The sequence below is a fragment of the Dreissena polymorpha genome, chromosome 8, assembly GCF_020536995.1.
Source record: "Dreissena polymorpha isolate Duluth1 chromosome 8, UMN_Dpol_1.0, whole genome shotgun sequence".
NCBI lineage: Eukaryota > Metazoa > Mollusca > Bivalvia > Myida > Dreissenidae > Dreissena > Dreissena polymorpha.
The window spans coordinates 36444192-36470871 of record NC_068362.1 but is presented as its reverse complement, the minus strand read 5'-3'; the positions used below and the strand labels follow the sequence as shown (position 1 = coordinate 36470871).

Here is a 26680-nt window from a genome sequence, read left to right as displayed (position 1 = left end):
TGATGATCCCAGGCATAAGCATTATTGAGTAATCATCCAGAATCCATCTTACTATTTCGAGTCACTGTGACCTTGACATTTGACCTAGTGACCTGAAAATTAATAGGGGTCATCTGCCAGTCATGATCAATGTACCTATGAAGTTTCATGATCCTAGGCGTAAGCATTCTGTAGTTATCATCTGGTAACCATTTTACTGTTTTGAATCACTGTTACCTTGACCTTTGACGTAGTTACCTGAAAATCAATAGGGGTCATCTGCTAGTCATGATCAATGTACCTATGAAGGTTCGTGATCCTAGGCCTAAGCATTCTTGAGTTATCATCCGGAAACCATTTTACTATTTTGAGCCACTTTGACCTTGACCTTTGACCTAGTGACCTAAAAATCATTAGGGGTCATCTGCCAGTCATGATCAATGTACCTATGAAGTTCCATGATCCTAGGCCTAAGCGTTCTTGAGTTATCATTCAGAAACCATCTGGCGGACCGACCGACATGTGCAAAACAATATTTCCCCTCTTCTTCGAAGGGAGGCATAAATATTTGGGGGTTTACTTATTTAAAAACAGAAAATGTATTTTAACTCAAAATGCATAGCAGACCATGGGTCAAAATAAATGCACGGACTATTCTCAGTATTCAACATGTAAGAATTCAGCACCAAAAGCAAACTTAAACTCTTTGATATCTTACTAGCATCAATTTTGAATTACTCGTCTGAGAAGATATTCAAGCTGTCCACAAAAATAATTATTAAGGAAATTACTGTGTGTAAATAAATCAATCAACCTTAGCGGGTTGTATGTAGAATTAGGAGGAATACCCTTTAATGAAATACGGAAAATACACATCTATAATCACTGAGAAGGCATTGCAAAGTTGGCATTGATAGTAAATTAGTTATGAAACAAAGGCTATTTGTAAAACATGCATGCCCCCCATATGGGCTGTCCGTTGTAGTGGCAGCCATTGTGTGAATACGATTTTTGGCACTGTGACCTTGACCTTTGACCTAGTGACCTGAAAATCAATAGGGGTCATCTGCGGGTCACGATCAATGTACCTATGAAGTGTCATGATCCTAGGCAAAAGCGTTCTTGAGTTATCATCCGAAAATCATTTTACTATTTCCGGTCACCGTGACCTTGACCTTTGACCTTGTGACCACAAAATCAATAGGGGTCATCTGCATGTCATGATCAATCTACCTATGAAGTTTCATAATCCTAGCGTATGCGTTCTTGAATTATCATCCGGATACCATTTTACTATTTCGGGTCACCGTGACCTTGACCTTTGACCTAGTGACCTCAAAATCAATAGGGGTCATCTGCATGTCATGATCAATCTACCCATGAAGTTTCATGATCCTAGGCGTATGCGTTCTTGAGTAATCATTCAAAAACCATTTTACTATTTCAGGTCACCGTGACCTTGACCTTTGACCTAGTGACCTCAAAATCAATAGGGGTCATCTGCGAGTCATGATCAATGTACCTATGAAGTTTCATGATCCTAGGCCCAAGCGTTCTCGAGTTATCGTCTGACAACCACCTGGTGGACGGACCGACAGACCGACCGACCGACATGAGCAAAGCAATATACCCCCTCTTCTTCGAAGGGGGGCATAACAATTCTTTATCCATATATTCAATGTTCAGGTTTGATGTCCATGAATTAAGTTTAATAAAATTGTCATGTTGTTTTCAGCTTTTTGGGGGTCATTTCTTGCTCTAACTCACTTTCTTCTGATTTGTTTGCAATGTCTTCATTTAAATTGTCATTAAAAATATCTTGAGAAGAGCAATTAACAAATTCTTTCTCAAGCATTTGAATCTTAGCTTTTAGTTCTTCCAATTGCCTTTCTTTACAAGCAAGCTTGACTTGAAGAAGACCATTTTCTTGCAATGCTTTTGATTTTGTTGTCTCTGTATACTTAAGTTTTTCTTTTAACATTTTATTTTCCTCTGTAAGGGATTGCAACTGTTCCATATGTTTTTTATTTCTGAATTCCAATGTGAGTGCATCGCATTTGGTTTTCCTGGCAATTTTTTCAAGCACAACTGTCGCCTCTTGAGTTTTCCCATTACTAATTTTATGCACAACTCCAAGAAGTTGCAACTCCATGTCCTTGACAGCGGCTATAACTTTTTCACAATCCATTGTGATTATCTGAAAGGGCCATAATTCTTACAAAATGCTTGATACAGTTGTCTGCTCTTGTTTATAGATTGGGGGCATGTTGTTCAAGAAGTTTGCAAAACAAGGGCTGTTTGTAAAACATGCATGCCCCCCATATGAGCTGTCAGTTGTAGTGGCAGCCATTGTGTGAATACGTTTTTTGTCACTGTGACCTTGACCGTTTCCTAATGTAAGTTATCATCCGGAAACCATTGTACTATTTCGAGTCAATGTGACCTTAACCTTTGACCTAGTGACCTGAAAATCAATAGGGGTCATCTGCCAGTCATGATCAAGGGGGGAGTGAGAGGGGGGTATAATGTGGGATGTGATAATTTATTAGATGTTTTAAAAAAAATGGGGGGGGGGGGTCGGGGGTAGGAGGGGTGGGGGGTGAGAGGGGGGTATAATGTGGGGTGTGGTAATTTATTAGATATTTAAAAAAAAAAAAAATTGGGGGGGGGGGAGGGTGGGGAGTGGGGGGTGTAGGGTGGAGTGAGAGGTGGGTAAATGTGGTGTGTGGTAATTTATTAGATGTTTAACAAAAATTGGGGGGGGGGGGAGGTTGGGGGAGGTTGGGGGGTAGGGGGGGGTGGGGGTGAGAGGGGGGTATAATATGGGGTGGGGAACTTTCTACGCTGTTTAACAAACCTCTTGGGGGGTTGGGGGGTCGGGGGGGGTGGAGGGGGGTCCTAATGTGGGGTGTGGTCCTTTCTAAGATGTTCCCCCCCCCCCTGGGGGGTGGGGGGTAGGGGGGTGGGGGTGAGAGGGGGGTATAATGTGGGGTGGGGTAATTTATAAGATGTTCAAAAAAAATTGGGGGGTGGGGGGTAGGGGGGTAAGGGGGTAGGGGGTGAGAGGGGGTAATAATGTGGGGTGTGGTAATTTATTAATGTTAAAAAAAATTGGGGGGTATGGGGGGTAGCGGGGGGGAGTGAGAGGGGGGTATAATGTGGGGTGTGGTAATTTATTAGATGTTTTAAAAAAAATTGGGGGGGATGGAGGAGTGGGGGGTAGGGGGGGTGTGGGGGTGAGAGGGAGATATAATGTGGGTTGTGGTAATTTATAACGTTTAAAAAATAATGGGGGGTGGGGGGGTTGGGGGGTAGGGGGGGTAGGGGGAGTGAGAGGGTGGGGGTTTGGGGGGTAGGTATGTGGGGGGCGAGAGGGGGTAATAATGTGGGGTGGGGAAATTTATTAGATGTAAAAAAAATGGGGGGGGGGGATGGGGGGGTAGGGGGGTGGGGGTGAGAGGGGGGTATAATGTGGGGTGTGGTAATTTATTAGATGATGTTTAAAAAAAAAAGATGCGATGTGAAACACAATGTCCCCCTATATGACGTTTGACCTTGAAGGATGACCATGACCTACACCCTTCACCACTCAAAATGTGCAGCTCCATGAGATACACATGCATTTCAAATATAAAATTGCTAGCTTCAATATTGCAGAAGTGACATTACATGAGCAATTTTGACCCATATATTTGACCTGAAGGATGACCTCGACCTTGACCTTCACCACTCAAACTGTGCAGCTCCATGAGATACACATGCTTGCCAAATATCAAGTTGCTATCTTTAATATTGCAAAAGTATTCATAAAATAAGCGATTTGGGCCACATATATTTGACCTCTGACCTTGAAAGATGACCTTGACCTTTCACCACTCAAAATGTGCAGCTCCAAGAGATACACATGCATGCCCAATATCAAGTTGCTGCCCAATATCAAGTTGCTATCTTCAAGATTGCAAAAGTATTCATAAAATAAGCGATTTGGACCACATATATTTGACCTCTGACCTTGACCTTTCACCACTCAATATGTGCAGCATTATGAGATACACATGCATGCCAAATATCAAGTTGCTATCTTCAATACTGCAAAAGTATTCATAAAATGAGTGATTTTGGCCATATATATTTGACCTCTGACCTTGAAGGATGACCTTGACCTTTCACCACTCCAAATGTGCAGCTCCATGAGATACACATGGATGCCAAATATCAAGTTGCTATATTCAATACAGCAAAAGTTATTGCAAAATGTTAAAGTTGGCGCAAAACCAACCAACCAACAGACCAACCAACAGAGAGGGCAAAAACAAAATGTCCCCCACTACTATAGTGGGGGACATAAAAATGGGGGGGGGGTGAGGTGGGGGGGAGGGATTCTGGTAGGGGCGTGGGGTATTGTTTGGGTGGACTCCATTGTGGTATTCAGGTAAGTGTTGTTTTGTCAAAGTAATAATAAAATGTGATCATAAAAAATAACAAATGATCTCACACTGACATGATAAATATCCTCTATTCATTAAACATGAAATTTTAACTTATTGCATTTGTTTCCCTTGTATATAAGAAAGATATAATTGTGTATTGTGTATTACCTTCCCTGTCCTGCTTATATTTATATTAATCAACAAAATCAAACATTAACACAATATTTAATATACGAAATATAAAAAAAATCTCATATTCTGATAATATTTTTACTGATCCACTTCATTTTACTCAATTGGACTGATAATTATAGAATTAGGATTACAGACCAGTTGCTTCAGTTATATTGTTCAGAGTTCGCCCTGTTTGCCGCGTATGCATTCTTGAGTTATCATCCAAAAACCATTTTACTATTTCGGGTCATCATGACCTTGACCTTTGACCTAGTGACCTAAAAATCAATAGGGGTCATCTGCTAGTCATGATCAATGTACGTATGAAGTTTCATGATCCTGGGCCCAAGCGTTCTTGAGTTATCATCTGACAACCACCTGGTGGACGGACCGACAGACCGACATACCGACATGAGCAAAGCAATATACCCCCTCTTCTTCGAAGGGGGGCATAATAATAAAGCAATATGTCAATGGAGGTGGTACGCAAACTTTAACATAGATTTGTCATTCATATGCCAAGTACAGTATTATTTATCAATATGCCCCTTTAACAAACGAATATACCAATAAAACAAGAGCACCACATAATGGATGCCATGCTCGGCTGCGAAAGCTTGTCAGATTTATTTATATTTTATTTTTTTTAGAGATCACAGTGACCTTGACCTTTGATCTAGTGACCCAAAATGGGTGTGGCGTGTAGAACTCATCAAGGTGCATCTACATATGAAGTTTCAAAGTTGTAGGTGGAAGCACTTTGATTTTAGAGCAAATGTAGAGGTTTATGTTAAAGTTTTATATTAAAGGTCACAGTGACCTTGACCTTTGACCTAGTGACCCAAAAATGGGTGTGGCGTGTAGAACTCATCAAGGTGCATCTACATATGTCATTTCAAAGTTGAAGGTGGAAGCAGTTTGATTTTAGAGCCTATGTTAAAGTTTTATATTAGAGGTATAGTGACCTTGACCTTTGACCTAATGACCCAAAAAATGGATGTGGCGTGTAGAACTCATCAAGGTGCATCTTCATATGCAGTTTCAAAGTTGTAGATGGAAGCACTCTGATTTGAGAGCCAATGTTAAGGTTTATAATTAAGTTTTATATTAGAGGTCACAGAGACCTTGACCTTTGACCTAGTGACACAAAAATGGGTGTGGCATGTAGAATTCATTAAGGTGCATCTACATATGAAGTTTCAAAGTTGTAGGTGGAAGCACTTTGATTTTAGAGCCTATGTTAAAGTTTTATATTAAAGGTCACAGTGACCTTGACCTTTGACCTAGTGACCCAAAAATGGGTGTGGTGTGTAGAACTCATCAAGATGCATCTACATATGAAGTTTCAAAGTTGTAGGTGAAAACACTTTGATTTAAGAGCCAATGTTAAGGTTTTAGCACAACGCCTACGGCGGACGACGAGCTGGCTATGACAATACCTCGGGTTTTCTCATTAAACAGCCAAGGTAAAAATAACACAAGGGCTGTTTGTAAAACAAGCATGCCTCCCATATGGGCTGTCCGTTGTAGTGGCAGCCATTGTGTGAATACGTTTTTTGTCACTGTGACCTTGACCTTTGACCTAGTGACCTGAAAATCAATAGGGGTCATCTGCGAGTCACGATCAATGTACCTATGAAGTGTCATGATCCTAGGCAAAAGCGTTCTTGAGTTATCATCCGAAAATCATATTACTATTTTGGGTCACCGTGACCTTGACCTTTGACCTTGTGACCTCAAAATCAATAGGGGTCATCTGCGAGTCATGATCAATCTACCTTTGAAGTTTCATGATCCTAGGCATATGCGTTCTTGAGTTATCATCCAAAAACCATTTTACTATTTCGGGTCACCGTGACCTTGTTCTTTGACCTAGTGACCTCAAAATCAATAGGGGTCATCTGCGAATCATGATCAATCTACCCATTAAGTTTCATGATCCTAGGCCTATGCATTCTTGAGTTATCATCCGGAAACCATTTTACTATTTCGGGTCACCGTGACCTTGACCTTTGACCTAGTGACCTCAAAATCAATAGGGGTCATCTGCGAGTCATGATCAATCTACCCATGAAGTTTCATGATCTTAGGCGTATGCGTTCTTGAGTTATCATTCAAAAACCATTTTACTATTTCGGGTCACCGTGACCTTGACCTTTGACCTAGTGACCTCAAAATCAATAGGGGTCATCTGCGAGTCATGATCAATGTACCTATAAAGTTTCATGATCCTAGGCCCAAGTGTTCTTGAGTTATCGTCTGACAACCACCTGGTGGACGGACCGACAGACCGACCGACAGACCGACAGACCAACAGACCGACCGACATGAGCAAAGCAATATACCCCCTCTTCTTCGAAGGGGGGCATAATAAAAAGAGCTGTGTTCATGAAACACAATGCCCCATACTGCGCTGCTTTGAAGCCATATATTTGACCTTTGACCTTGAAGGATGACCTTGACTTTGAACTTAACCACTCAAAATGAGCAGGTCAATGAAAAACGCATGCATGCCAAATATCGGGTTGCTATTTTCAATATTGCAAAATTTGAGCTTTGACCTTGAAGGATGACCTTCACCTTTCACCACTCAAATGTGCAGCTCCATGAGATACACGTGCATGCCAATTATCGAGTCGCTATCTTCAATATATAAAAATTTAAACAATGACCTTGACCTTTGACCTCGGAAGGATTACGTTGACCTTTCACCACTCAAATTGTGCAGCTCCACGAGGTACGCATGCATGCCAAATATCAAGTTGCAATCTTTAATGTTAATTTTTTTACAGTTTACCTTGACCTTTGACCTTGAAGGATGAACTTGACCTTCACCTTTCACCACTAAAAATGTGAAGGTCCATGAAATACGCATGCATGCCAAATATCGAGTAGCTATCTTTAATATTTCAAAATTTGACCTTTGATCTTGACCTTGAAGGAGGACCTTGACCTGTCACCACTCAAAATGTGCGGCTCTATGAGATACGCATGCATGCCAAATATCGAGTTTCTATCTTTGATGTTACAAAATTTTAACTTTGACCTTGACCTTTCACCACTCAAAATGTGCAGCTCGATGAGATTCACATGCATGCCGAATATCTTCAATATTGCAAAATTTGACCTTTGACCTTGACCATGAAGGATGACCTTGACCTTTCACCACTTAAAATGTGCAGCTCCATGAGATACATAATCATGCATGCCAAATATCAAGTTGCATTTTTCAAAGTTCAATATTGCAAAAGCTATGAACAATATTAAAATGTTTCGCACGCACAGAGGCCATTGATGTGACCTTTGACCTGGAAGGAAGACCTTGACCTTTCACCACTCAAAATGTGCAGCTCCATGTGATTCACAAACATGAAAAATATAAAGTTGCTATCTTCAATATTGCAAATGTTATGGCCAATGTAAAAGTTTCTGGACGCACAGGCTGACAGACGTACAGTTCAACTGCTATATAGCACCCTATTGTGGGCATATAAATGATGTACATATATGTAGCATGGGCTTTATTATTCTTATTTATAATTATACATAACAGACCTGAAATAAATATTATGACACTTTAAATGTATAGTCATACATTAATAATTAATAAAGCAAAGTGTAAATTCATAATGAATAATAATACATTTCAATACAAAACAACATAATCAGTTATAGAGACAGGACGGGGAGTGAACCTACCAGAGTACCTTGCTTGTCCTAGGACATCTAAGTGTGAAATGAAATGTCTAACACAACTTTCACTCACACATCTCTAGTTTAGCCAATGAGATTCTTTCAAACAGATAACACATGCTAGTCAATGTTGGACAATGGATTGGTGTAAAACTGGTTTTGGATGTTAGCTTTAACAGCAAGTTTAAAGGTGCATATGCAAAATCTGTAAGCTTTTGTTTAAACTACATATGCACAGTGTAAATCTGTAAGCATGTTTTTGTTCTCCACTTTGGAAATAGGGCCAGGGCCCATTAAAAAAGCTTTTTTTTCTAAATTGGGAATTCTGTAATTTTGCTTTAGTGATGGTATCTTGCTTAAAACTGCACCCATAGCCGAGCGTGGCACCCGTTATGTGGTGCTCTTGTTTATTACAGGCATGAATTTTCTTCTTGGAAACCATGGAGCTCACATTTATGATGGAAACATGTATCCGTGCAGGACATGTTTCAAAGAAATCACTACAGAAAAGGGACTATCCAAACATACATGTCCCCGATGTGAAACATGTAATACTATCTGTTCCTCAAGCCAACGAATGAAGACACATGTTTGTAAAAGGCACTTATCATGCGATTCTTGTAATAAAACATTTTCAAGTGAGCATCTTTTGAAAAAGTACAAATGTACACTCTGCAAAAAATGTAAGCAGCTATATAGCACTTACCAAAAACTTTCAATACACAAATGCAACAATGATCCCTGTGTTCATCTCAGAGCAGTAAACAATGAAGTAGAACTTAATGAATAACAAACAAGAACATTTACTCCTATTGATTTTGAGTGGCATTCATCCTCTTGCTAAAAACTCATGTTGCAACTTATAAAACAGTCTACCACTGCTGCAAGCTTTAATTGCCCTGCTAAAATTTGTTCTAGAAATTTAAACGTTTCTGGAACTGTTATTGAACATCAAGAAAAATTATACAATTTCCATATTCCCCTTCTAGAACATATGATTTGGAATTGTTCCAAAACATTTTTCTATATTAAATCCAGAACATTTGTGGAACATGGCTTAGTTCTAAAACTGTTCCAATAATATTCAAGAACATTTTTAGAACATTTCAAGGACAAAATAAATTCAATGAATTTGTAGAAATGTAGTTCTACAACACATTTAAAACTCTTTAAGAAGCAGTTAGTTCTACAAAAGTTCTAATTGGGAATAACAACACATATAGAACCAATATAGAACCAAGGTCTACAATTGTTCTACACTTGTTCTACATATTGAAAATAAATATGTGTAACAGGGTGATATTACCTCCCTTTAAAATGTTCTTTCTTAGATTAATTATACTTATTGTTTATATATAATGTTGGTGTGACCATATAATACTTATTTTCTAATTGTGTATTTATTTGAAGTATATTATTGTAGTTTAATAAAGTTTATATATTTTCTTATATAAACTTTATTTAATAATGTAAGGTCTGGTTTTCAGGTCGGACCTCAAAGACCTCATGAAGAGGCCAGTAGGACCTGTAAATAAACTCTGATTTAAAAAAAAAGTAAGTTCTGGTCAACCTTTCCACCAGTTGGGCAAAATAATTCCCGATGAACAGTTCTCTGCTACAAGTTCTGAGTGGAACAATGTCCTAGAACTGATCAAGGACATCTTTAGAACTGTTCTAAAACATTTGTGACAGACTTATCTGAAGCAAACTTTGGAACTGTTCTAAAACATTTATTGAATTGTACTGGAACATACCGAATAGAACTGTTCTGTAATCATACTGAAGATGTGTTAGAATTATTAAGGAACAGTTGTTAAATGTTACACGAGACAAATTTCTAGAACAATTGTTCTAAAACAGTTATGGAAATTTATACATGAACAAATCTGGGATATTTATAGAACAATGGTTCAATATTTGTTCTAGAACAAACCGTCAGAACTGTTTTAGAACATTTGTTCTATTTATTTTTCTAATTTAACGTTCAACAACTGCTCTCAAATGATTTTAGAACATTAAAAGGATGATTCCAGAACACTTTTAGTAATTTGTTCCAGGACATTTATAGAAATTTTATAGAACAGGTATAAAACGTTTTGCAGGGGAGGAGCTTGCTCATGCTTCGTGATACACAACCACTGTCAACAGAGAGTATTATTGGGGATGGAAACTGTTTCTTCCGTCCACTGTCGTACATAACAACTGGTAGTGATAGCCAGAAGTGTTTTTTAATCAATATTTTGGGAAAAGTATTTGGAATTGTGAGATGTCATATTGAATAAATAAAAAATGCTCGACTTACCTGGGGGTGCCGCAATGACGAACATGTTTCAAAGCCGGATTACTTATCCACCACATTTAAAAGCCGGATTACACGTAAAACGCAGCGCTATTCCAGGCTTGCAAAACCACGATTTTAAAATTAGCGGGAGGGGTACATTATTTATTTTTTTTAAATGTGTTTGGGGGTTGGGGTATTATTGGGTGGAATGGTTTGACATAATTTAAAAAAAATAAAGTAATAAAAATATTTTATTTTTTAAAAGCATGTTTTTAAAAAAAATTGGGGGGGGGCCAGTGGCCAAGGGGGGAGGTTGAGAGGTGGTTATAGTGTGGGGGTGTGGTCATATATTAGGTGATACTTAAAAAAAAAGACAAAAAGGAAAAAAACAATTTTTTTTGGGGGGGTGGGGGGGTGATTCTGGGCTGGGGCGTGGGGGATGGTTTGGGTGGAGTGTATTGTGGTATACAAGGTAAAGGTTGTTTTGTGAAAGCATGAATCAAATATGATCATAAATAAAGAAGTTCTGGCAATTTTTGAAGTTATTCATAGTTGACCTGGAGAGTCAAGGTAATTTTATGGTCAAGGTAAAATTAAACTTGCCAGGTACAGTAACGTCATAATAGTAAGAAAGTATATTAATCTTTAAAGCAATAGCCTTGATACTTTAGAAATAAGGGCTGTTTGTAAAACATGCATGCCCCCAATATGGGCTCTCCGTTGTAGTGACAGCCATTGTGTGAATATTTTTTTGTCACTGTGACCTTGACCTTTGACCTAGTGACCTGAAAATCGATGGGAATCATCTGTGAGTCATGATCAATCTACCTATCAGATTTCATGATCCTAGCCCTAAGCGTTCTTGAGTTATCATCTGGAATCCATTTTACTATTTCAGGTCACCGTAACCTTGACCTTTGACCTAGTGACCTGAAAATCAATAGGGGTCATGTGCGAGTCATGATCTATCTACATATCAAGTTTCATGATCCTAGGAATAAGCGTTCTTCAGTTATCATCCGGAAACCATTTTACTATTTCGGGTCACCGTGAACTTGACCATTGACCTAGTGACCTCAAAATCGATAGGTGTCATCTGCGAGTCATGATCCATGTACCTATGAAGTTTCATGATCCTAGGCATAAGCCTTCTTGAGTTATCATCCGGAAACCATATTACTATTTCGGGTCACCATGACCTTGACCTTTGACCTAGTGAGCTCAAAATCAATAGGAGTCATCTGCAAGTAATGATCAATGTAACTATGAAGTTTCATGATCATAGCTATTAGCGTTCTTGAGTTATCATCCAGAAACCATTTTACTATTTCAGGTCACCTGGACCTTGACCTTTGATATAGTGATTTGAAAATCAATAGGGGTCAACTGCGAGTCATGATCAATGTACCTATCAAGTTTCGTGAACGTAGGCAAAAGTGTTCTTGAGTTATCATCCAGAAACCATTTTACTATTTCGGGTAACCGTGACCTTGACCTTTGACCTAGCGACCTGAAAATAAATAGGGGTCATCTGTGAGTCATGATCAATGTACCTATGAAGTTTAATGATCCTAGACATAAGCGTTCTTGAGTTTTCATCCGGAAACCATTTTACTATTTTGGGTCACCGTGACCTTTGACCTAGTGAACTGAAAATCAATAGGGGTCATCTGTCAGCCATTATCAATGTACGTACGAAGTTTCATGATCCTAAGCATAAGCGTTCGTGAGTTATCATCCGGAAACCATGTTACTATTTCGGGTCACTGTGACCTTGACCTTTGACCTAGTGACCTGAAAATCAATAGGGGTCATCTGTGAGTCATGATCAATATACCTATCAAGTTTCATGATCCTAGGCCTAAGCGTTCTTGAGTTATCATCCAGAAATCATTTTACTATTTCGGGTCACTTTGACCTTGACCTTTGACCTAGTGACCTGAAAATAAATAGGGGTCATCTGCGAGTCATGATCAATTTGCCTATGAAGTTTCATGGTACTAGGCCTAAGTGTTTTTGATTTATCATCCGGAGACCATTTTACTATTTTGGGTCACCGTGACCATGACCTTTGACCTAGTGACCTCAAAATCAATAGGTGTCATTTGCGAGTCATGATCAATGTACCTATGAAGTTTCATGATCCTAGGCCCTAGCGTTGAGTTATCATCCAGAAACCACCTGGTGGACGGACCGACCGACCGACATGAGCAAAGCAATATACCACCTCTTCTTCGAAGGGGGGCATAATAAATAGCAACTTGACCAGTACAGTCCCCTAATGATAGCTTGTGAGTGTTCCACGTCGGAAAGCAATAGCTATTATGCTTCAGGAGTAAAGTGGACCAAACAACAAAACTTAAAGAAATTTTCAATTTTTCTTACTATAAAGGGGCCATAATTCTGTCAAAATGCCAGTCAGAGTTACATAACTTTGCCTGCACAGTCCCCGAATGATAGTTAGTAAGTGTCGCAAGTATGAAAGCAATAGTTTGATACTGTAGGAATAAAGTGGACCTAAACACAAAACTTAACAAAATTTTCAATTTTTAAGTATAAATAGGGCACATAATTCTGTCAAAATGCACGCCAGAGTTATCTAACTTTGTGTTAACAGTCCCCTCATGATAGTTAGTTAGTGTACCAAGTTTGAATGCAATAGGTTTAATAGTTAGGGAATAAAATGGACCTTAACACAAAACGTAACCAAATTTTCAATTTTTTAAGTATAAAAAAGGCACATAATTGTGTCAAAATGCACACCAGAGTTATCAAACTTTGCCAGCCCAGTCCCCGCATGATAGTAAGTAAGTGTTCCAAGTATGAAAGCAATATGTATGATACTTTAGGGGTAAAGTGGACCAAAACACAAAACCTAACCAAATTTTCAAGTATAAAGGGCCAATAATTATGTCAAAATGCCAGTCAGAGTTACATAACTTTGCCTGCAAAGTTCCCTTACGATAGTTAGTAAGTGTTGCAAGTATGAAAGCAATGGCTTTGATACTTTAAGAAAAAAGTGGACCTAAACACAAAACTGAATGAAAATTTCAATTTTCTAAGTATAAAAAGGGCACATAATTATGTAAAAATGCCAGTCAGAGTTACATAACTTTGCATGCACAGTCCCCTTACGATAGTTAGTAAGTGTCGCAAGTATGAAAGCAATGGCTTTGATACTTTAGGAAAAAAGTGGACCTTAATACAAAACTTAACCAAATTATCAATTTTCTAAGTACAAAAAGGGCACATAATTCCGTCAAAATGCCAGTCAGAGCTACCTAAGTTTTGCTGCTCAGTCCCCTTACGATAGTTAGTAAGTGATGCAAGTATGAAAGCAATAGCTTTGATACTTTAGTAAAAAAGTGGATTTAAACACAAAACTTAACAAAAATTTTCAATTTTCTAAGTATAAAAAGGGCACATAATTCTGTCAAAATGCAAGCCAGAATTATGTAACTTTGTCTGCCCAGTCCCCTCATGATAGTAAGTAAGTGTACCAAGTTTGAATGCAATAGCATTGATACTTTATGAGAAAAGTGTACCTAAACGAAAAAATTAACCGGACGCCGACGCCAACGCCAACGCCGACGCCGACGCCAAGGTGATGACAATAGCTCATAATTTTTTTTCAAAAAATAGATGAGCTAATAAAATGGACCTAAACACAAAACTTAACCAAAATTGTCAATTTTCTAAGTATAAAAAGGGCACATAATTATGTCAAAATGCATGCCAGAGTTATCTTACTTTGCCTGCCCAGTCCCCTCATGATAGTAAGTAAGTGTACCAAGTTTGAATGCAATAGCATTGATACTTACTGAGAAAAGTGGAACTAAACGCAAAACTTAACCAAAATTTTCAATTTTTTAAGTATAAAAAGGGCACATAATTCTGTCAAAATGCACGCCAGAGTTATCTAACTTTGCCTGCCCAGTCCCCTCATGATAGTAAGTAAGTGTACCAAGTTTGAATGCAATAGCATTGATACTTTCTGAGAAAAGTGGACCTAAACGCAAAACTTAACCGGACGCCGACGCCAACGCCAACGCCGACGCCGACGCCGACGCCGACGCCAAGGTGATGACAATAGCTCATAATTTTTTTTTCAAAAAATAGATGAGCTAAAAATAAAACACTTTCTGCCACTTTCTGCTGCATCGTTTCATTGACAGAAAAAAACTACCGTAATAACTCTATGTTTTCGGACACTTTAAAATAATTATTTTACTTCGTGTCCGAAAACTTAGATACAAAAAATATTCACAATATACAGGTGTCCGAAAACTAAGAGTCGAAAATTGAAGTATCAGAAAATAGCGTCAATTGTATCAACGATTACCTGTAATAGCACGTGCTTGTCAAATACCATACCATGTAGTATAAATAACATTTATATATGTTTGCACTGCATTTTGAATAATTTTAAATGCTTAATTTATTTTACAGAAAGTTACTACAAGGTTGTACTTTGACCAAGGAGTTCAAAGATGAGCATTGGATGTAGCGATACTGGCTAGTATGAACCTGTAATTAACTCAATAATAAAAGCAAATATGAATTCTTTGTTTGTTCATTTCCGATAGTTAATGTCTAACAACTTCCATTGTTCGTAAAACTTGCAATAGGGTGCATCGGGCGAAACCATTGTTTAATACCCGTTTACAAGGTTATTTACCCAATAACGCAAATGTAATGGTCCATTGCCCTCAGCATGCAGCTGCCAGGTTTTATGATGTTTATCTGGTTGTAAAACCACGTGATCTAAGTGCCATTAGATATCGAAAACAGGACCGAAATTCGGTAAAATAGCGCTGTAAAATATACTGTCCGAAAACTTAGAGACATTAATTATGGACGAAAACTCGTGTGTCCGAAAATTTAGAGTCACGAAAAATAATTATTTTTGCTAAAAAAAGGGGTGTCCGAAAACTTATAGAGTGTCCGAAAACATAGAGTAATTACGGTATTTGAAAATGATGAATTTTGGAAAAAAACTTACTGCGAAAAAAATCTTGTAGTGAAAACTAATTGACCCGAAATCTTATCTGGAGCTCTGTCTAGGACATGTTAAAATGAAAAAAAATGGACTGGCAATCTTAAGGGGCAGAGCGTGGAGGGGGTCCTTATAACAAGCGTCTGTGGTAAGATACAAAACTTTTGTCTAGATTTTGTATGTATTTTGTACATTATGTTTCAGAGAAATTACCATCAGACATGGAGAAGTTGTTGAAGACGTAGAGACAATTTTCTATGAAGACCGGACAGATGAGACAGTTAGTTTTGTGATAGCAGGGAGGACAGCGTTCGACCAGGACGGCGTTTTGAGGGATATTTCTACAGAGTTCTGGGGTAGGCCTTTTGAGAGCCCAGCCTTTTCGGACGACAGGCAGGTGGCCCCTCGCCCAAGCCCACAGACATCACTGCGTCTTTGGGCGGCGACGGGGAACTTAGTGGTGGTTGGGTTCCGGCAGACTGGCTACCTGCCGGTTAGACTTGCACTGGTCTTATTGGTGAGAGTCATTTTTGGGTCAGTTACGGACGATGTACTCATTGAGTCGTGGCTGGATATGCTCCAGCCAAGTGTTAGGCGTGTGATTAAAGGTGATCTGCAGAGTGTCAACAGGGACCTAGTGATTGATATTCTGGATATATTCGGGATTAGTTCTATGCCGACAACAGCCAATATCAGGACTCTGTGTATCAACAGTGTTCATTCTGGGCCAGATTGCCGGTGGGCCAATGGCCAATCAGCCATAAATTTAGTAGGCCATTTCAAGATTATGTAGGGGCCACCTGATTGCAGGATGTATGATAACTACCAGCTGCATGTTTATTCAGAGTACAAAATGTACTTGTCCGAAAATTCGAACAGCCGTTAAAAATATGTTACTTTTACTATGCTTTTTACAAATGTCACAAAACATTAAATTATTTTTGTCATCATACGACAAACACGTAAATTTCTCTTACCAACATTTATGGAATTTATGATCATCTACATTTTCCGAAGGTTTCAACATTTGTTCGCTTGACCAGCAAACGATGAAGGCCTACTCGCTTCGGCCAATGCATCTGCTGTTTTGCCACCATACTGATCAGAAGTCCTTTCACTTTCCCTTGGTTTTTTGTTAAAAAATGTAGGAGAGTTCGTCTCTCGCTGCTCTCCTTTTCTGCTTTATGCTTTGACATGTTTAAAAACATTATTGTTTCTTAAAAACGTTTGAAAATCGCAACAAACGTTTTTAACACTTTCTGATGACATATACATAGTTTGCTGACATGTGACATCTATCAACCAATGGAAGTGCTGGATTCAACACAGTTAGCCCAGTGTAGTGATTTAAGGTCACTTCCAACAGCCTTGCTGTTGAGCTAGCTTTTCAGCGACGCGGTTAGAGTGTCTGACTACCACTCTGAAGGTCGTGGGTTCGATCCCCCATTGAAGCTCCGTATTTTTACAATAATCTACTTCATGATTACTTCAGACCGAATCGGAAAGAACGATCATTGGCGAACGTTCGCTGTAACTGAACGCACTACAGATTGGTTATTCTGCATCATCATCAACAACAACAACAAAATGGGGGACCCTTCAACATTTCAAGAAGAAATTGGATGTAAAATAACAAAAGTAATTGCAATTTATTGTCAGATAGTTAACGTTGTTACCATCCTATATTTCGATTTGGATGTGATTGTGTTTGGCGTATTAATTGCCAATAGGCGATTATTTTAACATGTCAGACTAAATTTCTGGCCGTGGCGTAGCCGCGGACTATGTTTGTGCTGCGTTGGCTGTACTGTAGACTTTGATGAATCACTTGTCATTTTTTCACAAAGCTAATTAAGAAATTTGAAAACTTTTTTGTTCAAATTAATTCATTTCTGTTTATAGATTAATGATGTGAAAATCTCCACCGTTCTCACTCATGACAGCAATGCTGCTGCAGTGGAGGCCACAGCCGTTAAAAATATGTTACTTTTACTATGCTTTTTACAAATGTCACAAAACATTAAATTATTTTTGTCATCATACGACAACCACGTAAATTTCTCTTACCAACATTTATGGAATTTATGATCATCTACATTTTCCGAAGGTTTCAACATTTGTTCGCTTGACCAGCAGACGATGTAGGCCGGTTAGAGTGTCTGACTACCACTCTGAAGGTCGTGGGTTCGATCCCCCATTGAAGCTCCGTATTTTTACAATAATCTACTTCATGATTACTTCAGACCGAATCGGAAACGAACGATCATTGGCGAACGTTTGCTGTAACTGAACGCACTACAGATTGGTTATTCTGCATCATCATCAACAACAGCAACAAAATGGGGGACCCTTTAACATTTCAAGAAGAAATTGGATGTAAAATAACAAAATTAATTGCAATTTATTGTCAGATAGTTAACGTTGTTACCATCCTATATTTCGATTTGGATGTGATTGTATTTGGCGTATTAATTGCCAATAGGCGATTATTTTAACATGTCAGACTAAATTTCTGGCCGTGACGTAGCCGCGGATTATGTTTGTGCCGCGTTGGCTGTACTGTAGACTTTGATAAATCACTTGTCATTTTTTCACAAAGTTAATTAAGAAATTTGAAAACTTTTTTGTTCAAATGAATTCATTTCTGTTTATAGATTAATGATGTGAAAATCTCCGCTGTTCACACTCATGACAGCAATGCTGCTGCAGTGGAGGCCACAAAGCTTCGAAACAAAATGAAGGAGAATGCATTGATCTGCAGAGGACGCCCACATCAGATCCTGGCCGACACTGTACAGAACCATCAAGTGGAAGTACGTGCTGCTGTCGGGAGGACAGAGTCAGTAAAGCGCACAATTCGGCGACACGAGAAAGGCTACTTACCAAAGGAACCAGCCTCATTAAGGGAACTACAGCTGCCAGAGGAGTGGACTACAACTGGAGAGCCAGACAGACTGCCCATTTTGATTCATGACAGCGGCCCAGACTCTGTGAATAGGATGCTCATGTTTGGATCTGATCAAGCGCTGAGACACCTTTGCCGTTCAGATACCTGGTTTATGGATGGAACCCACCCCTCAGCACCAGGACTCTTTCAGCAACTCTACATAATTAGAGCACCACTTCGAGATTCTGCGGTGACCTGTGTTTACGCACTCCTGTCAGGAAAGACACAAGATACCTACACAGGACTGTTCGACGCTATATTGTCCAAGTGTGAGGCGATCGGCTGCAGCCCAGACCCACTGACGGTGATGACGGACTTTGAGCAAGCATCCATCCAGGCGGTGAGGAACACCTTCGGTTCCCATGTGTCAACCCAAGGATGTTTCTACCATCTGACTCAAGCACCTGGAGGAAGATTCAGGACCTTGGGCTTGTGGAAGCATACAAGACTGACAACACAGTGAAGTTGTTCTGCGGCATGTTGGATGGACTAGCCTTTTTGCCCATGGAGGATGTTGCAGAAGGGATGACCCACCTTCGGAATACTGCACCTGACTGCCTTGAAGGACTGCTCGACTATTTTGATAGAGTGTATGTTTCCGGCACCTTCCGCCGGATCCAGCCACCTGCAGGTCCAGAAGCAGATGTGCAGCTCGTTTGTGTCTGCAGAATTTCACCACTGTTCCCTCCTCCTCTTTGGAACGTGCACTTACAGACCTTGGACAACGAGCCTCGAACCAACAACCTCTGTGAGGCTTGGAACCACAGCTTCCAGAAACTCATCAGATATCATCACCCGTCGATCTGGACAGTTAAAGACCACTTCAGAAAGGACCATGCCATGGTTGAAACTGCACTGTACCAGGATTCCCAAGGCCAACCACAGAGAAATCGAGTGAAGCGAGCCACAAAGAACATCCAGGAGCGCCTTCACAACTTGTGCCAGGATTACTCAGGAGGCAGAAAGACCCTTGCAGAGTTCTTGCAAGCTGTTGGAAACTGCGTCCGATGGAAGCAGTAATTAAGTGCTTCGTGTGTTGTGTGCGTGTACTCTTACAGAAAACTAGATAATGTGACTATTAAAATGTTCGTTGTGTCATAAGTGTAAACTTTCCTGTGTGTTTTGTTCCTACTTAAATCTAATGATTCATAGAGTAGTGTTTTACTTGCCCTTTTGTTGACTCGTACACGTACCTGTTTGCAATCTTGTCACCTTGTTATTATGAAACAATAAATATTAAAAAATACTTCATAGTTTTAATTACTAAACCACCAATAGTAATAGTATAAAAGTAAAGACATTGTGAAAACACTCAAATTTACGTGTTAACATAACATATTAATAAGTAATTACTTATGAAATAAAACAAATGAAATAAAAATACAACTTTTTAAAACACCTGGGGGCTAATGTCCGCGAGTGTACTTTTTTGAAGGGGCTATTGTCTTAGGGGCTATTGTCCTAGGGGCTTTTGTCCTAGGGGCTAATGTCCGAGAGGGCTTTTGTCCGTACCCCGTTTGACCCAACTCCAATTAAGCTAAAAACAACGAGGTGCTATGCATGACAGTTTGACCCTACTCCAATTTAGACGCGACAATTGACAAGTAACAAACTGCGCATGGATACATGCTTAAAAAAACATCGTAACAAGCAGTAAAAGTGGTACCCATCTTGTCTAAGATAGTTTACTGTAACCCATACTTTCAGTGTACTGGATAGCCTCCCCTGCGTTAATGTTTGCCAATGAAAGTAATATAATGAGTATTGTTGTCGTAAAAGATGAATATTATCTTCGTTGTTTGCTATCGTCTTATTTAATAAAACTGTTATTGTTATGTTTTAGATTTCATGCTTCATATCAGATGTTTTATGTCTTGAATAAAAGTATCAAGAGTTTTTGTTAGTACTATACTGACTACAGTAAAGGTGGAAGGAGAGATCGGTTTAGGTGTCCTGCTTTTTGGTCAAATGTCCCGACAATTTTTTATGGAATGTCCCGCTTTGGACCCAAATAATTCTGGCATGTATGTCAATAATAAGTGACACTCGATAGTTTTTATCATTTTTTTTGTATATTCATACTTTAGCATGCTCATGCTTGAACGTCTAGTAACCAACTCTCCATACTTAGACATGCAGGCAATGTGAAATTAGTTGTGCAGGTTTGCAGAATCTTAAAGGGGCCTTTTCACAGATTTTGGCATTTTTTAACTTATTCATTAAATGCTTTATATTGATAAATGTAAACATTGGATCGTAAAAGCTCCAGTAAAAAATCAAGAATAAAATTTAAAAAAGGAAAAGAACATTGCCCGGAGCAGGTTTCGAACCAGTGACCCCTGGAGTCCTGCCAGAGTCCTGAAGTAAAAACGCTTTAGCCTACTGAGCTATTCCGCCGTGTACACATACTTGACGTATTTTATACCTTATATAAGCAATCTTCGTAGTCTCACAAAATTTAACGACAAAAACAGAACTCTCCAAATTATTCAATCGTTTCGCGTTGCAACGCTTTATAATTTTTAGGTTTTAAAATCGTCAAAAGATGCATATAATGGCTATATTAGACCATGGTAAATGTTCAGTATTACTGTTTCCTCACAAATATCATAACTAAAACGAAAATTTGCGAATCTGAAACAACTTTTTTCATTTTTGTCAATTTACCAAAGCGTGAAAAGATCCCTTTAAGTATTTCAATTTGATTTCATAAACAATTTTATGAATTACATACCTGTCAAGTCTCACAGTTATACCGTGTGTGTCACATTTTTTCCTTGTACGCTTATGACATTACACAGACAACGTTATTTCTCACAAATTTTAATTTTAGAAAAATGAAAAAATTATATAAATCAAGACCAGACTAACATCAGTTAAGTCTCATTCATTACTGGTTTTACTTTGTAAAGTAATGCAAGCTATTGTGACCTTCTTGTCTTACCTAGAGAAAGAAAAACTGGTTAAGTCTACTTTGGAAGGCAATAAAGACAAGAAATATCTTTAAAAAAGATATACGGCGTAAATAGTTTAATGAATGAGATCAAGGATAGCGAATGTCTTTTTCTGTGCAGTTCTTAGCTGCATCACACGCAGTACGGGATGTTACGGGGAGTTTTCGCGGCTTATTTTACATTATAACATATTGCTGGTCATAAACCTATAGATACAAAACAGAAAACCACAAGAAGAATGGAAGTGAAATTTAAACATATGAGTCAACCGGCCACACGAGAAGTATCCGTATTTATAGGCGCGTTCTTCAAACAAACCAAACCTGTTTTAGTGGTTTGTCGGGCATTGCTATTTGATTCGATTATTAACAGTATCAATTATCATCGTGCTAATGCTTAAAGTGATATTATGGGCATTTTGCACTGTTGAATTGAGCTGAAAAGAATTAACAGGTCAAAAATAGTTAGTTAAAATGTGGTTACTGATTAATTATCTGCAACTCACCTTGCTACCAGTTGTTTATAAAAATATATTTTATATTCGATATTCTTACGTGACCCACCCAGTCCTGTAAGCTGAAATGATCCGTAAAACAATTTCGTGTCTTTGTGTCATATGAAAAAATCTGCACTAAAACTAAATTTAGGTTCAACTCGTAAACGCATGATCAGTTGTCAAACGAAAGTACGGTTGATATTCAAATGCATTATTTTTCTCTTTCTGGTATATTGTTTTAGTATGATGATGCTGCATTAATTAATATAAGTGTATATGAAGTAGAAACATCAAAAATAATCAACGGTTGCGATAGACACCTATAAACTGTTACATGCTCATAATATCACTTTAGTACATTAGGCAATATGGACGAATAATTATTGTTAAATTTATCAACAATAATATTTATCATTGTATTGTTGAAAACACATTAAGAATCTATTATTTACATACCATAATTATATTGCTGAATATCTTCATTTAACATATTTCTGGTCTAAAGAAAATTCCAGGTCACCTAGTTCACGGATAGCGTCTTTATTATATAACGATTATTTTACTGGCCGCCAACTCCGGTGATGACCTGTATATAAACTCTGAATGTCCGCGAATTGACCCGATATACCTCGCGGGTTGAAATGCAATGCTTTAAAGTGAGGCCTCGCTTCCATTGCTCTTTATACTTTTACATGTTAACATGTTGACAGGAATAAGGAAGTACCCGGGTGTACTTTGTCCAGGGTTTTCCATGGAAATCCATGGAAAATATGAGGCTGGAGTATTCGGACTAAGTTTCCAGCCTTTTCCAGCGTCAATATTTTAAAAAAGGGTGGAAAATTGTCCATGGTATGTGGAAATAGCCTGGAATAGTTTCCATGGTTTTCCAGGCTCCCTGGAATAATTACCATGGAACAATTTCCAGGGTTTTCCAGCCAGCATGGAATAAATAAAGTCCGAATACTCCATGTAATCTGGAAAACCATGGAAAACCATGGATTTATTTCCAGGGTTTTCCAGATTACATGGAGTATTCGGACGGTATTTTTTCCATGCTGGCTGGAAAACCCTGGAAAATGTTCCAGGGTTTTTCCATGTTCAATATTCCATGGATGACTGGTATAACATGGAAAATTGTCCAGCGTTTACCATGGTCACTGAATAGAAAAAGAAATTTCTGGTCTAAAAACAATATTCATGTATTAAATGAATACAATACTCACAGCTTAAGTAAATCATAATTTAAGGTTAGATTAAAACAAAACAAAAAATCAACATAATGCCTTAGTTTCTTCGATGTATTATTTTGTTCACAATTCATCAAAATATAACATCAGATTACAAATTGTGTTACATTTATTTAACAAATTATTCAGATCAAACAAGTGTTGTTTAATACATGCTTACAAAGCCTCTAGGTCCATAATCATAAATCAGGCCCTTACATAACAGAACAAGCGCTCCTTTAAAAGTTAAAAAGTATAATGCAACCTTCACAACATGTATTCAAAGTAACAAAATACAAGCAAGTCAAGTAATATACAGTAACAATTCACGAACCCTGTACAAACGATATACAAGAAACAAAATGAAAAATTTAAGTTATTTTTAGCTGCTTCATGTATGTCACAATATATGTAGCTGAACATGAGCACAAGGATAATATTTTTATGTCCCCCACTATAGTAGTGGGGGACATATTGTTTTTGCCCTGTCTGTTGGTTAGTCTGTTGGTTGGTTGGTCTGTTGGTTGGTTGGTTGGTTTGCACCAACTTTAACATTTTGCAATAACTTTTGCTATATTGAAGATAGCAACTTGATATTTGGCATGCATGTGTATCTCATGGAGCTGCACATTTTGAGTGGTGAAGGGTCAAGGTCAAGGTCATCCTTCAAGGTCAAACGTCATATAGGGGGACATTGTGTTTCACAAACACATCTTGTTCTCAGCTACTTTCACTTTAATGCAATTTAGGTGCTTAATTTCATTAAAATACTTTTATATAATTTTATTGTTCAAAGAAATTCAGAACATAATAGATGTACATGTATTACTTTCCAAGTGACAATTTAAAATATAATTGCAAATCTAAAACTTGTATAGGCAGCTTAGTAAATTATAAGTACCCAGGTGGGATAAAATTACAGTTTTTAAAAACTTTTTTGTTAATTAGCTGGGCTTCAGTAGGTCGTGGATCTTTTATAGAACTTGTACTGCTGTTATACTGTAGGGCTCCTGCATGATCTCTGAAAGAAAAACAAAGCAAACAATATTACAAGAAAGTCATAAGTTTTTTACATTCATCTGTAAAAGTAAATGTGCAGCAATCATATGATTGAATATCTATACTTTAATGCTCATTCATATTTTTATCTATTTTAGATATTTCATATCACTGCTCAATTCTGTACATCTGGCTTTTTTGTATTCGAGCGAACATTTACGATCCTAAGTAGTTTGCAAGCGGGCTTTAATCTACTTGCAAACAGGAAAACTTAGACTTTAAAGTGAATAAATTGGTGATTTAACTTATATTTTTATAATGACTCTCTTTTATTTTGAAATTTATATTGTTGTTTTCTTAAATGCCCCAAAACGGGGTACACTAGCATGTTTCTGGAAACTCAAACATATATAGGAATTTTATATTCAGATATTGCTATATGAAAGTTATGCTAATTTGCTAATTCATATAAAAATAACCTGTAAATGAAACTAGACCAAAATATTGGATACCAAAAAGACAAAATACTTTCAGGTGGTTAACACTAAATTACTTATATGAGCCCGGGGCATAACAATATTTACCATGAATTTGTGGCCATGTTAGTCCTCTTGGTAAATGCGCCAAAAGAGCCGCTTTGCTGTCTTGGGTTATTTCCCTGCCAAACTCTGCAGTATCTTCCATCAACTGGTCAGCTACAGTTAAAGCACATAATGAAAATGTATATAAAAAAGAGTTCAAGTATTGTTTTAAATATTTAGTAAAATGGTCTTTTAATAATAACTTACAATGAAGTTAATATGAGAACATAGCCTTTTAAGTATAAACGCTCTTGCGCTGGTAATACTCTGAAAATAAAAGGTGTACGCACAAACTGTATTGATGTCGAGAATTGAGTGTAAAACTGTTCTATCTATTAAGCCTTTTCATTCGAGATAAAATTGTTTCATACAGTAAAACAGTGTTACAAAGACGCGGATATGTTTCCAATGTTCTGGTGGTAAACTCAAATCAGCCAATGGAATAAATGAAGTGTATTCATTCGTACCTAGCTGCGGGAAATTTTATTGGAATTTTATTGGACACTTACAAAGGTCAGGCTAAGGTGAAAAGCTGGCTTATGCAGCTTACGCCGAAAAAATCTGAAGTGTTTGCCGTTGAATAAGTGGTAAAATAATGTATATACATTTATTGTTTTTTTAATCAAATGACATGTATTTCTTATCAATAGATAAATAACAATTATCTTCCAGACTCAACCGCTGCCTTCGTCACTTCCGAGTCTCTCTGTCCGCTTCCAGTCAAGGTGCTTACCTCAGCAGGAGTCAGGAAGGTTAACAATTAAATAAAATTATTTCCAGTTTTTATTTTATTTCTTATTCTGACATAATGATACAGTACATTTGTATGTGATTCTAGTATAAAGAAGCTCAGTTTATTATAATGATGATTTTGTTACATTGTAGCAAATTGTTAGAAAAGGATTTACCTATTGGCAAGTAATTATCGGTGTTTTCTCTTAACACGCCAAATATTTGTTTTGCTGATCATGTTAGGTTTACACGTGTCCTGATCAATTTTCAGAGACATCTTCGGACACGTCAGTTTCCGATGAAAGTATCGGTGACCAGCAGGAGGCCATGAGATCAGCAGCTAGCTCTTCTGGTGGAAACATGGTTTGTTATATTTTTGTGTGTGTTCAAAACTTCCTCGTAAAATAAAAGTATAAACTTACACCACTATTGCCAATATATCCATCAGTTTACAATTTCCACTGGGGGCTGACGAGGTCAAAGCGTAGTCTGTTTCGCTACGACGTCGGGTATATGTTTTACTACGAAAACATTGTGTAAATACACTACTTAATCAGGCGAGTTTCATCTAATCTGGTGTTTATGGATTAGAGAACAGAACATCCAGTAATGTTAGGCACTTATTTTCAATAACAAACTAATAACAAATGCGCGTAGTTGCAACCTTTAAGTTTATTTTGAGCTAAAATCGAAATATTTTGATTTGAAGCAATGCATAAGGTGGTTATTCTGTTAAAATTACCAATTACGGTAACTTAAATTGAATAAAACTACATGTTACTTTGATTCAGTGTACATAACACATTTTAAAGTACAAAACAGGTTACGAATATGTGTTTTAATTATTCAAATGCTTTGTTTCAAAGGTAATTACAAGTCGCTTTATGTATAGGTTTCGCACAGAGTATGTATTGGTTGCGCAACGAAGTACAAATATAATGTATAGGTTGCTCAACGAAGTCTCTGTATCCATTTCAGGACATATCACATGCAGTTTGCAGTTACTGCAGACTTCCATTGCCCAGTGCAAAAGATGCCGTGCTTCACTGTGCGCATGAACATCAAAACGAAAAGGTTGATCCCGGTGAAAGCCGGCAGAGCCCCGGTATACCGTCACTACGCCGGCACTCACAGGGGCTATACCGGCATCAGACCCCGACAGAGCTGTGGCAACGCCTCGGTTTAACCGGGG

The 26680-nt window shown here is 38.0% G+C and overlaps 2 long non-coding RNA genes across 2 annotated transcripts in view; both read right to left on the bottom strand.

Annotated features, from left to right (window-relative positions):
* The window catches only part of LOC127841150 (uncharacterized), a 54526-nt gene that overhangs the window by 2231 nt on the left and 25615 nt on the right, over positions 1 to 26680 (bottom strand). The window contains exon 2 of the long non-coding RNA XR_008030735.1: positions 6754 to 6796. This is a non-coding gene — a long non-coding RNA (uncharacterized LOC127841150). The remainder of the gene's footprint in view (positions 1 to 6753; positions 6797 to 26680) is intronic.
* LOC127841157 (uncharacterized) lies at positions 23235 to 24894 on the bottom strand. The gene is made up of 2 exons (XR_008030741.1): positions 24760 to 24894; positions 23235 to 24197 (listed from the first exon to the last, which is right to left on the bottom strand). It is a non-coding gene; the product is annotated as an uncharacterized LOC127841157 (long non-coding RNA).